The 13,186-nt window shown below is 40.1% G+C and overlaps 1 long non-coding RNA gene across 1 annotated transcript; it reads left to right on the forward strand.

The window, feature by feature from the left end:
• The first annotated feature begins 4,983 nt into the window (after window positions 1-4,983).
• Window positions 4,984-7,415, forward strand: LOC146234392 (uncharacterized). The gene is made up of 4 exons (XR_014741734.1): window positions 4,984-6,205; window positions 6,414-6,567; window positions 6,686-6,804; window positions 7,043-7,415. It is a non-coding gene; the product is annotated as an uncharacterized LOC146234392 (long non-coding RNA).
• Window positions 7,416-13,186: the final 5,771 nt, after the last annotated feature.

The raw sequence follows: 13,186 nt of genomic DNA on the forward strand, positions 1-13,186 counted from the left end.
GGCATTTCCCCCGTGGAAACTTGAACGGTGCACTTGTCCGTCCATTTTACAGATCACGATTGGTCAAAAAGCAATCGTTTCCGGCAGGGACGTCGTTAGGAGGGCTGAAAAATGTTCTTCAGCCCCCCCAAATCATTTGGCATTATTGGCTTAAAAATAATAATAATGATAGTTAAACTATTGTTTCTCACACGGACAAGTTATTTATAATTCTAACATGCTACATGTGCGTGCGTTCTGGTTTGTATGTTTACTCAACCTTCAAATTATAATCCAATAGCCTGTCATCATACTTTACGATGCAAACCCCGGGCACTAGACCGAGGTGAAATCAGTTTCATATTCGAGATTCAACAGACATTCATATTCGTACCTCCGCGTCATATTTAGGGACCGTGGTAAAAGAGTTGACAATCCGAATGTTTCTTCAATATATTTGTCGAAATCGACCATACAAACTAAAAAGATATTGAAGAAACATTCGGATTGTCAACTCTTTTACCCTGGTCCCTAAATATGACGCGGAGGTACGAATATGAATGTCTGTTGAATCTCGAATATGAAACTGATTTCACCTCGGTCTCACGAACAAGATATTTTTGCTGTTTGTTGCTTTATTTTTATACGGTTTAAGCCACAGTTATGTAACTTATTTGAACAGCAATAGGGTTCCACAGCTCTTAAAATGAGCATTGGCGACAAACCGAGTTAGAGAGCTATTTAACCTACCTGAGCAGACGTTCAAGAAGAAGAATGTGCATCCCTTGCGGACGCTGACGCAGAAAAGACGTTGAAGGTCACTTGGAAAATCTACATACATTGATTCGTTGACATACGTCTATGCATTGATGACCGTCGAGAAGGATGGTTCTGGTTCATCCTGGTTCTGGTTCTTATGGAGATTTCTTCCTGTTAAAAGGGAGTTTTTTTTCTTTTCACAGCTACCTCTGCACGCTCAGGAGAGAGATTGGATCGGAAAATAATTTCACAGCAATTTCCTTATCATAGTCACTTTTTTTAACTGGCTCCTTATGAAATTGACTAATTTGGAATTTAATGAATTTGATTGGATTTGATTATCAGTGGATTGTAATGAATTGGACTTTACATGGCCTGAATGGTATCTCTGAAGTACTCTGAGTTGACATATGTGTTGTGATTTGGCGCTATACGTAAATACAACTATTAATGAACATGTACATGTAAATATGTGTATCATACAACATTTAAAGTACTGAAACATATCTTTATTGAAATGATAAATCAAGGTTGATTTTGTCCAGGGTGTCTTAAAGCACTTTACCTCTGTCACTATGCACTGTGATCTACATAAATTCTTGCTTGTCACTAGTATTGCAAGTACTGAACCTTGCACTACTAGTCAATATTTTTGACTGGTACTGTGTATAGGCTACACATATATATATACATATACATATATATATATATATATATATAAATACACATATTTGTATGTGCGTCACCGTCTTTCTGGCTCAGCTCCCTGCCTTTGTCGGTTCATTTCAGACCCTTTCTCTCCCCCTCTCTCTTCTCTGCAATCTAGTCAACTGCACTCACCTTCCTTTTTAAGCAGGTCTGCTAGCCCCATAGTATATGCCGTCACGTCACGTTTTATTGAGAAATACAATTTCATATTACAAGTTGTAAATTACTCATTTTACAAGCACGTAGGCCTATATGTCCCAATAGCCCTGCTGTGTTCATTAGAGAACTACGTTTTTTTTTTTTACGATGTGAATAAATATATTATCAAAATAAGATAACCCCACGTGTAGCAAGGTCGATGATAGTAAAATGGTGAATTCGACTTCATGCAGCGCCGGCGTCGTCTGCAGCCGCCTGCAGCTCGGCTGACTTGAAGCAGCCAATGGCCAATATTTCCCCCCGACATTGGCCACTGCCAAGGTGTCTCTTATTTGACCACATTGGAGGCAAACCTAACCATAGCTCATCAGACAACTTAATTTTTAACCACTTTAATTACAAGATGGAGGAATACTTTGAGTAGATGGAATATCCACAAATCCGTGTGCAATGTAGAACAGAAGACAGATTAGAAATATCATATTTTGATTAAATGTTATGACCATTCTAGTGATTTGTGTACAGTGGGGGAATCTGGAATTCCTCTCCCCCAAATGTAGCTAGCGCTATGGCTGGATACTCTAAATAACTAAAAAACGTTCGACTTACTTCCACAATCGACCGAATTGGCCAAACAAGGCATGCACATTTAGCTTAAAGTTTACATAATATAGCTAGTTCATGTTGTTTTCCAAGTTTCACAGCAATCTGCTAAAATCGAGGCTAAACACGGTGCTACTGTACTTCTATCATTGTAGGGAGGACGGACCAAAAATTTCTTATCTTCTTATCTTAAATATGACTTAAATTATTTGTACATTGCAAGCTAATGCGGTGTCCAGTACTTAGTTAAATTGAGACCACAAATATGCAAATGTTTGTCACGTTTAGCGTTACTTGCAGTAATGTTAATTTTTTGCCACTTGGGGGTGTATTTAACATTGAACAGGGTGTTTGTGTGTGCTTGTTGTGACATTGCCCATTATTTTCAAATACCTTGATTTGAACACGTTTGTTTGTTTATGATGGACAAAATGTATACACTAAATGTATTATAAATAATATACTTTATTTATAGGGATATGAAACTTATGGTCCGAAATGTAGTCATTGCCTGTGAAAAAAAGAGAAAACAATTAGTAATGTGTTAAAACCGAGAATGCACATGCACACAAGCCCTCTTGTTCAAGTGAAGGGATGCACTAGAACGAGGAGAGCTAAGCCTATTAATTTTGACCGTCAACCAATCAACATGATAACTTAACAAACGTCGAGACTACAAACGGACTGATTTACCTACATGTAAAAATGGTACAGTATGTTGGCACAAGCTCTCATATTCTAGTGATGGAATGCACACGAACGTCAAGAGCCTTAGTGCCAATTAATCTTTGGTCAACAACAAGGAACATGATCACTGGACATCATACTAAGGCCTAAAAGAAAATGTAAGGAAAAAGAAAAAAAGAAAATATCGAGGTCACTCTGAAATCAAAGTATAAATAAAATAATATAATAATCAAAACTGCTAAATCCTTCCCTAACTACCCTATCTAGCATAATGAAACAAAAAGTTTTTTAAATAATCAAAAAGCCTACGCTTGCCCTCATTACTCAAATGAAGCCGGTCAGGGCTGTAAAATTCCAAAACAGGACGCGAGTGCCTCAGAAATAATCTATTTGTCCTAAGGTAAATGACACCCTCGTTTTCGAAGGACAGATGCTCCAGGAGAAGATTCGTTTCCCTAACTATGTGTTTGGTGGTAGCATCATCCACCGGCCGGGGGAGAATGAGCACACGGCAAAGCTTACTTGATACCGGTACCGCTCCCAAACTTTGTCCATCAGTTCCCGCATTCCCCTGAGGATATCATAAGGAGAATCCCCCTGCGCTACGTTGTTAGTTCCGATATTTATAAATATTTGCAGCGGGCCACTGACGGTGGTGAGGTGGTGCAGCTGTTGGTTTGCCGACCTCTGGAGTGTAGTTCCCGGGTGTACCCACGCTAAAGCCTCCGGTATTGCCACCTCCACCCTATGGAAAGCCAAAAGGGTCATATGTACGCGTAATTTTAACGCGTATTTTTGATTGGACACCCGTTTAGGAAGCGCCTGCAGCTGTTTCATAAGCGGCTGCAGCCGTAAATGTGCCGGCGAAAGTTACACATGAATGTACGCGTTAGTTAAGGCTTGCAGGCCTTAAATAAACGCCTGTATATTTACACGTGCATTTGCAGGCGTCAAATAAACGTGTGTATATTTACACGTGAAATTGCAGGCGTTAAATAAACGCGTGTATATTTACACGTGCATTTGCAGGCGTTAAATAAACGCGTGTATATTTACACGTGCAATTGCAGGCGTTAAATAAACGTGTGTATATTTACACGTGCAATTGCAGGCGTTCAATAAACGCGTGCATATTTACACGTGCAAATGCAGGCGTTAAATAAACGCCTGAACGCCACATGCAAATCACTGCCCGCAATTTCCCTAGCTCCTCCTGTAGTTAGCTGGGCTTGTGTGATTGGATTCCTCCCTGTATTTTCAAGTACCATGGATCCTCCCCACTGTAGAAGCGGCCGATTCAAAACAAGTTTAACCCAGCACAGTCAGAAGGAAGAGAAGTTTGCAAGAAGGAACTTGTGTAAGCAGACTAAATGACTGCACTCAGCTTTTGCTGTCGAATAACCCTGGACACGACGACCTTCAGTCCACGTTGACAAGGTAACGTTTTTTTTCCATTATTCCATTATCGTAATCTTCACCGGCTAGCTAGGCTAACAGGGGTTTAACTTGGTCACTGGCTGTGCGGATAGCTTTTGTATGTTTGTTTTTAGCAATGGATTGCTACTGTGATACTTCTGCCTTGCTAGCTAGCCAGTAACTGACTAGTCTAGACTGTTGGATAAAGACTAGCTGTTTGCGTTTCGTTTTTATCCGTGAAAGCTGCCATGTTAAGGCTGGACAGTCCATATCCAACTATCTGTCGGCTAGTTATGAAACTAGCAAAACGAGTTAGCCTTAACCCCCAACCATCTGCTATCCCCAGTACAGTAGGCTCCGGTGCTGCAAACTCTTTTGAGATTCGTCTTTTATTGTTGAAAGTCGATTAGTCAATCTAGTTTGTATTTTGAGGCAAACTCGCTGCTGAAGGCAAACAAGCTTAACCTTCAACCTGGCTGGCGTTACGGTGCGTTCACACTGCAGACTTTTTTACCGCTCAGCACCGCCGGCCTTCCCACGGTGCACCACGCTCGGGGGCGTGCCAGACAGATTCATTCAGAGCTGTAGTTCTCTTAAATCACTGTTGTAGTTCTATAATGTCATGGCAAATGTGCAGACAAAATACAACTTTTACACTCATTAAGCCGACACGCTTTCTAGATCTGACATGATCTTATCTTCAGCACACAATAGGTTATCTTTTTCCACACTTTTTTTAGGCCGAGTGAAAGATTAAATGCCACCCGCACTCTATGTAACGGGTCTTTTTCCGGCTGGAAAAAAAGATGCATCAGACATAAACGTTGACATGTGTAACCTTTTATTATATTACTCGAAATCTGTGCAAATCATTCGCTAGATTATGACTTGCCTCTACACATTCACTGTATGGATAGCGAGTGGCCGCCAGCCAGCATTTCAGCGTTGAATGTCAATCGTGTGCCGGGTGAGCTAGCTAGACTATGCAGCTAGCACAGAAGAAAGTTACGTAATGTGAAGAAACTGAATTAAAGTACAAAATACAACAAACCAAGGACGCCGACAACCTCAGCAACCCTGCGCCAGGCATATTTTTTTTGTTTACGTCTCTGTAATCTAACATAGACGTATCATACAATACTGGGTATGAAGACACATACGATGAGTTGCTCTTCCATCTTGAAAATTGTCAAACCTAGAAATGTTTACCATTACCAACAGTTGCTACGTTACAAGAAACAAGAAACCAACCCGATTGGCCATCGCTGGCGTTTTCACGCTCCTCATTTACATAAAGTTCAGAAAATCCAACTTTCGCTGCCCCGCTCGCCTTCCCACAATGCCCTATGCGAGCTTCGCCGCCCCGCTCACCTTCCCACAATGCCCTACGCGGGCGTCAACGCCTGGTTTCATTGAAAATGAATGGGAAGCCGACGCCCCGCTCTGCCCGCCCCGCTGCAGTGTGAACGCACCGTTAGCTTTTTCTTTCATCTTAAAACGAAACTTAACCTATTTCATTCAAGCCTGTGTTGTTACCGGACCACCACAAGGTACAATGCTACCACAACTTATAGCATCTAATAGTACTGGTATTTCTCCCTTTAGGCTATTGGTATTTCTCCCTTTAGGCTATTTTTAGTTGTTAGGCGATTTATTCGGGAGACTATTTGTTCACGTTCTTATTTCAGATACATATGGTCGATACATTATTACTGGTGTAGATACAACAACAAACAATCAAGCCTAACACCATTGTCTTCTTTCAGGATGGAAACAATGCAGCGAAGCCTAGAGTTGGGTACGCTCTTAAATGTTGCTTCAGCAGACAGCCTGATGGCTGAAGTATCCGAGTTCATTCAGGAGATTCGCACCCATGGCCGGCATGCACAACAAGGTGAGAACCATTTCAGTGGGGTTGGGTGCTCACAGCTTAGCTAGTCCTTTGATTTGTTTCGCACATTGTTCTCTGGCAGTTGCCATTGTTAAGTATTTTTGTGTCCATTGGTGTTAAATTCCAGTGGTATTTAACAGTGCATGCCTGGAGCGTGTGCAAGTTACAGTCTCTTAAATGTTCTAAGCACATCATTGTATTATTGTTGTAGCCAGTTCCGGTTACCATGGTTACCAGGCTCCATTGACCTGGAGGGGAGCTAGAGGTGCTCCTCGTTATGCCACCACCCGAGAGCAGCTGAGGGGTCTGATGATAGATGGAAGATATTCTCCACGTGTTCCACTACACTCAAAACCACTTCTAAGGTCAGTTGTGCTTGGGGTTGAATGCTTTTAAATGCATGGTTTCCACAATTTTGGCATGAATGGATTGTCAAGAATCAATTACTCTAGTGATGCATTGTCACTCTTTGTGTCTTGTCAGATACTTTTCATTAACCTGAGGGCAGCTGCCTCCCATCAATGTCGCAGAGGCTGCACAGAAGGTACAGTGTTGCTGCTCTGAATTCTTGATGACACATCGGTGGAAACTACAGACTGAAGGTAGATGCTTGCTCACTCACTCATTTTCTTGGTATAACTTGGTTATTGAAACTGCAGGTTGTAACATCTCAAACGCTAACAGGTAGCTCACTTGTTTATCAACTAGAGCAAGAACTGACATGGATATGTGGATAAGAATAGTTTAATGATGTTGCTGCTACTTCGGTTATTGATACAGTAGTAGCACCTCGAAATATAGATGCTTAAAAGTCCAATGTTATGTTTGTTGTGATTTCAGATGGAGGATAGTCATCCATAGTGGCATTGATGGTTACAGCTACCTTGTGTTTCTCCACGCTTCCAGCAACAAGTGCAGCATTACTGAATGCTGAGGCCAGACAGTCCGTCCAGGCTTAGAACAGGATCTGGTAGAAGCTAGATTTCTGTGATTGCCACCTTTTGAATTGGAAAACCATGGACCAGAACAAGATAATCAATATTTTCCTGCAGTAGTGAATGTATGTTACTGCTCGACATTAAATTATACAACGAGAAGAAGAAGAAGTGAATGTAGCTTGTTTCATAACAAGATGGGTTGATGGAGTGATATGGAGGGGTGATTGTCATTGTTTGTTTACTAATTGTTAAACATAAACAATGTATATCTTGAATCTGCCCTGAGAGCTGTCCTTGTGTCTTGCCTCTCTAACATTACACATTTGTGGTTGAGGTTGAGTGACTGCAAAAGCCATAGCAAATAGAATATAACTTCACTTTTCCAGAACTTTACGGTGTCAGACACATACAAAATGTTGTATGCACACAGGCATGTGCAGTATTTACAGGTATAAGAAAGATATTCTGATCCACTGACATATGGTCAATGTTTTGAGTCATGTCCAATACAAAACAGTTCGTCCTAGCATGCCCATCCACATCAAAGGAAGCATCCTCATGCAGCCCATCCATCCACCATAGAAGTTCACCACCAGCAGCAGAAGAGAAGGAAGTGGTGGATCCCCCAAAGCCCCATCCATCACACAAATGAAGGATAACAGATTAGAGTTCAACTTATATTTCCTCAGATAACTTTAATATGTATGTATAATAGAGCATAGAATAAAATAATGAAATGAATCAGAATACGTACATTGCATAAGTATTTTGACCGGGGAGAAGACAGAACCCTGTGTGTGTTAGGAATTTAATTATCTGCAGTATGAATCAAGGATTTACTCATGTTTAGTAGTTGTATTCACAACAGATGTGGTTACATTCTGTTAAAGGCACTATAGATATTCCACAAACACAAGCCTTTTAGTTTTTCCAGATGGGAATGTACATGATGCAGCAATGTAAGGGCAGCATCATCTAGACTTCTACTCTTCATGTAGGCAAACTGGAGTTGATCTGTCAGGTTCTGGACTGTCTCTTGTAGTTACAAAAGTATCAGACATTCAAAACTCTTCATCTCCATTGATGTAAGAGCTACAGGTCAAACATCATCACATATGCTGACACAGCCTCATCAAGTGTGTTGGCAAAAAACACTGACCAGTCTGTGTTATCAAAGCAATCCCTGAGATATATGATTGTCTTTACCAAAAAATTAGCTAATTACACTTTGCTAAACATACAACTGTTAACAACCAAGTTGAAGATAGAAAGTACTATTTGTGGGGAATACTGCTTTGGTCGCACTCTTTTTGGTCTTTTGGCGAAAATCTAGAAATCCTAGAACTGCGGTGCTAAAACTTCAGCTTCAAAATGTTGCTCTCAAGAGTGGTTGATGGGGTGGAGGGAATGATGAAGAGTTGGATCGAGCGATGCAGGTGTATTTGGTTGAGGGGTGGATGGATGTGATACTGCAATTATTATTGTTTATTATTGTATATATATTTTAAACATATCCATATCTGAATAATCAAATTCTCCAGAGTTTTCCTTGTTTCTTGCCTATCTCAAACCATTCAAATATCTTGTTGCGATCTAGTGACACTGCCCAATTCGCTAAGTGGCGCAGGTAAAACTATTGTCCTAGAACTGCGGTCCTGAAACTGCGATCCTGAAACTGCGGTCCTGAAACTGCGGTCCTGAAACTGCGGTCCTGAAACTGCAGCCTCCGGTGCTGCAGGCACATACTATTGGAGTAGAGAATTCTTGATAACCACAGAAACATAGTACATAGAAAGCTATAAGCTATTTTTAGACTGACACCTAGTGGACAATTAGAACAACACATGTTGCAATTTGTGTTGCAGGCCCTGCATTTCTATCACACAATAAATACATATATATATTTATTTTTCTGAAATGCTGTGTAATTTTGTAAAAACACCAAATATATATTCTGCTGATTAGTTTTTTTTACAAAATTAAACAGCATTTCAGAAAACGATAACGGAAGTGAGTTAATAGTTTTTAGTTTTTGCGCACACTTTTCCCAAGGTTTCTCGACATTGCGCGCAATTTCTCAGTTGGACAGTGTCTCAAGTGAAATATGGCTGATCGATTTCGAAGAAGAATAACTGAAATGCGGGATCGCATTAATCAGCATTTTGAGAGTCTGCTTGAAGAGGAAGCTCCAGAGCAAGGAGAGGATAGCCTTGTTGACAGGTAACATCACTGCAATAGTAGGCTATGATATATGGAAGTTGATTAGTCTATTTTTATATTGTTTAAACAGCAATGCATTTTTTCAAATGACAATTTAATGTGCAAAGTGGCAATGAAATCCTAAATTCAGTTGGATTTTTTTGGGACACAGATTTGAATGAAAGCTCATTTATAAGTATGTGATATTGCACATCATATTGGCAAGGTTTTTCGACTTTTTATTGAAATGGTAATGCATTTTTCAAATGGCAATTTAATGTGGCAGCGAAACAGCGCCCCCAGGCTATTGCATTAGCAATTAGCAGTAGTAGGTTACACCACTGGTTACCCTGAGTGCCCGGTGGCATACTTTTATATAATTAATCTTTCACCCTGAATAAAATACAAAAAATATATAATTCTATAGGCCTATATAGCTAGAAGCTAGCGTATTGGATTTTGTAGCATGTGTGTAAAAGTTGTTTCATCGACATTGTGAGACAACGTTGGACGCGTAGGCTACTAAACATCTTTCACTCTGATTAAATACAGCAAAAACAGAGTAGTGTGTAGCCTAGTAGATAACATCATGCTACATCGGTTTGATCGACTTTGCGAGTAGCCTACATAAACTTAAATCTGCACAATTTGCGAAGTACAACCAAGCCCTCGCCCCTCGGCTTGAAGCAACGGCCCCTGTGGATGTAGGTGGTATTGCATTACGGTTAGGTTTCCGACTCTTCCGGTCGTTTTTATTCTATTAACTCCAGTCAACATTTACAAAACTATCTCCCCCAATAATTTTTGTTCGATTCTCGAACCTGGCTCATACTACTAGCTTGTTCATAGAATAATTTATCCCGATTTTTGCTAAGTTTGAGACCAATCCGAAATGGGTAAACTAGCACCCCATTTATTTGCTTACGTCAATAAAAGTTGCCTGCAAATGTGCTCGCGGATACTAACAGGGCACGAGCACAATAGTTCACATTGGCCGATAGCCGATTTACATGGAGCTGATTGAGCCATAGACTTATATTGAATGAGCACAGGGAGAACTGGCTTGAGTTGCCTGCCCTGTTGTAGCAAGTTAAGCAAATGTCACACATACATGAAATGTTGTTAATATAGTTTATTCCCGTTATTTTAAAACAGATTTGATTTTTCGTTAAAACGTTCATGACATGATTGCAAATATAATATGTTAAGCGCGAGCATAGATTGTTGACGTCTATCTGGAGCAAAGACGAAGATTAATACTTTAACCGGTAACCACAATAGGAAATTATATAGGCCTATATTTAAATAATATTAGTCTTGCCTTCAGAAGCTTTTGTTAAACACACCCATTATTCTTTTGTTGATTGTGTCATCAAGCCAGACTGCTTTTGTGGGACAATGAAGGTCCTCAGTGACTATATGTTTCACCCCCACTTACATCTGATGGAAACGTCTTGTTTATGGTTCTTCGAATATTCCCCTTTCAAAGGCAAATGTCCAATAAAGTATATTTTAGACACAGTTCTCAAGCTTTTATTTATTACATTATTACCAAGTCTTGTTAGATAACGTTATATCCATTAATAGGCATTTGGTTTTGTAGGATGAACATATAAAACACAGGCCATATTTCTACACTGATGTTAAATTGAAGGCTGTGTGAATTTCGTGGCATTTCATTTGAATATAAAGAAGAAAGTAAGCTATGCTAAGTCTGCATTATGGAAGATTTCGGTTACCAAAATAACTATAAAGCTTTCTTTGCCTGGCGAGAACAAAGACGGAGCTGTTCATGCTAACAGTTTATTTCATCTGATACAATGCGTTGGAAGTCATACTCATATCACGAAGAAAAAAAGCAACCTATGTGATGAGTTCCATCTAGAATAGCCCTATATTTAGCCCTATAGCCTATTTCTAAAAAACAAGTGAAAGGAATAGTATACAGTGACAGAATACATTTCCGTTAAGTTTGCATCATGTGTCTGATTCTTATTGGACTTGTACCCCATTCTGCCACTGCAATGCCTTAGCTCAGGGGTTTTCAAAGTGTAAGACAGTGAGCCTCCCTTGAGAGAACATCAAGTCACCGGGGCCTCCCCCATTTTAACGGGGTCATAGAATGATTTTTTGGGGGGTATTTCACACTGTTCCTTAAGGTCTCCGAATAGGGTATGTAACATTGGTTGGGCTGAAAATGTCCCGGGTGCTGTTCTATGCGCCCTAATGCACCCTGTGAAATAGCTCTGGAATAAAACAAGAGGGTTTCTTCTTTCTATGGTATGCTCATGAATATATAGATGAGCTGCGTGCTGATTGGTTGGTTTACAACCAGTGAAGCTGCAGAGCATAACCCAACATAACTCACTGAAACATCGAAGGTGGCGACTTGAAATAAAAACGTACAAATAAATCTATTGTGTCTGCACAACACAGTTTTCAACAGATTGACTAGACATAATTTGAAATGACAACGTTAGTTGTTTCCACTTCTGTTGTCGAGCAAATGGGATCAACATAGGCAGTGCCGCCGCTCCCGCCACTCGCATTGCGCGTAGGGCACCAAGTGCTGAGGGGGCACCAAAAATAGCCTAATGAAAAATCATCATAGTCATAATAATTATAATGCAGATATTATTTTAGTATAGAAATAGTATGCTCTTTTTAGGCATGCATATCACAAAACTGCCAGAACAAGAGATATATTTAATTGCTCAAGAAAGTAACGATGGTGCCCCCCCCCCCCCAAAAAAAAAAAACACTCGACTTTATCATGTACCAAAAATACAATGCACTCCTTTCCCTGCAGAGAAGTGTTGAGCACATTTATCTTTTCAAAGATATCAGACAAATAGGCTAACCTTGTCACCCAGTTCATGTCCTCCATGTGTTTCACCAACGGAGAGTTGTTTTAGGCGAGAAATAGGAGGACTTCCTCACGCAAGTCACACAGGCGGGTGAGGACCTTGCCCCGGGACAAGAGGCGATGAGAAATGCGCACCCGAACCTAAGACCTAGTCAAGGTTTTGATGTGAGGTGAAATCGTAACTTCACATTAATGCGAGCGTGCATGGTGCGCGAGCAACATTTTTTGCATGAATTTCAGTGCAAATTTTTTTTTTGCTTTATGTAGCCTAGCTTAATATGAACATTAAGTTGGACTCATATTCTTATATTTTCCGGAAATTACAACCCAAATGTTTACCTGAAAGATTCAGGGCTTTTGAGAAAACATATTTTTCCCACCCTTGCAGGAACCTAGATTTATGAAGTGACAGATCTTTCTTTTTTTACCTGGCTTTTTCAGTTCCTCCTGGCATCTTTTTCCCTTCTATTTTATTATTCTCTTATCAGCTTAATCTAGCTAACTCCCTCCACAACAATAAATGATGGTTTATTTATGGAGTTAGATTAGTTTCAGCTTGTCCCTGATTAACAAGCAATATTTCACCTACATGCTACCAGACGACATTGCTCGTGATCTGAAGGAGACGATGTGCGTTATTATGGCAGGTTGTTGAAGTCCACAGACACGTTAATGTGATTGGCTAAAATTGAAAGAGAGGATCTGATAGACTGCAGAGAATATACTTTAGAAAAAATGCATTTGTGAATCTAAGCGCGTCAGGAAAGTTCCAAAAATCCACACCAACGAATGCAGGGATTTGTAACTCGTGTTTTCCAATTTGTAACTCGTGTTCTCCGATTTGTAACTTGTGTTTGTCAGGTTGCAAACAAATGTAATGGGGGTCATTTATTTGTGAATCGTGTTACATTTGTGAATCACGAAATACATTTGTGAATCGTGTTAGGTTTGTTTGAATCGTGTTAGGTTTGTTTGAATCGT

Source organism: Hypomesus nipponensis, chromosome 23 (assembly GCF_054491055.1).
Source record: "Hypomesus nipponensis isolate SF chromosome 23, ASM5449105v1, whole genome shotgun sequence".
Lineage (NCBI taxonomy): Eukaryota > Metazoa > Chordata > Actinopteri > Osmeriformes > Osmeridae > Hypomesus > Hypomesus nipponensis.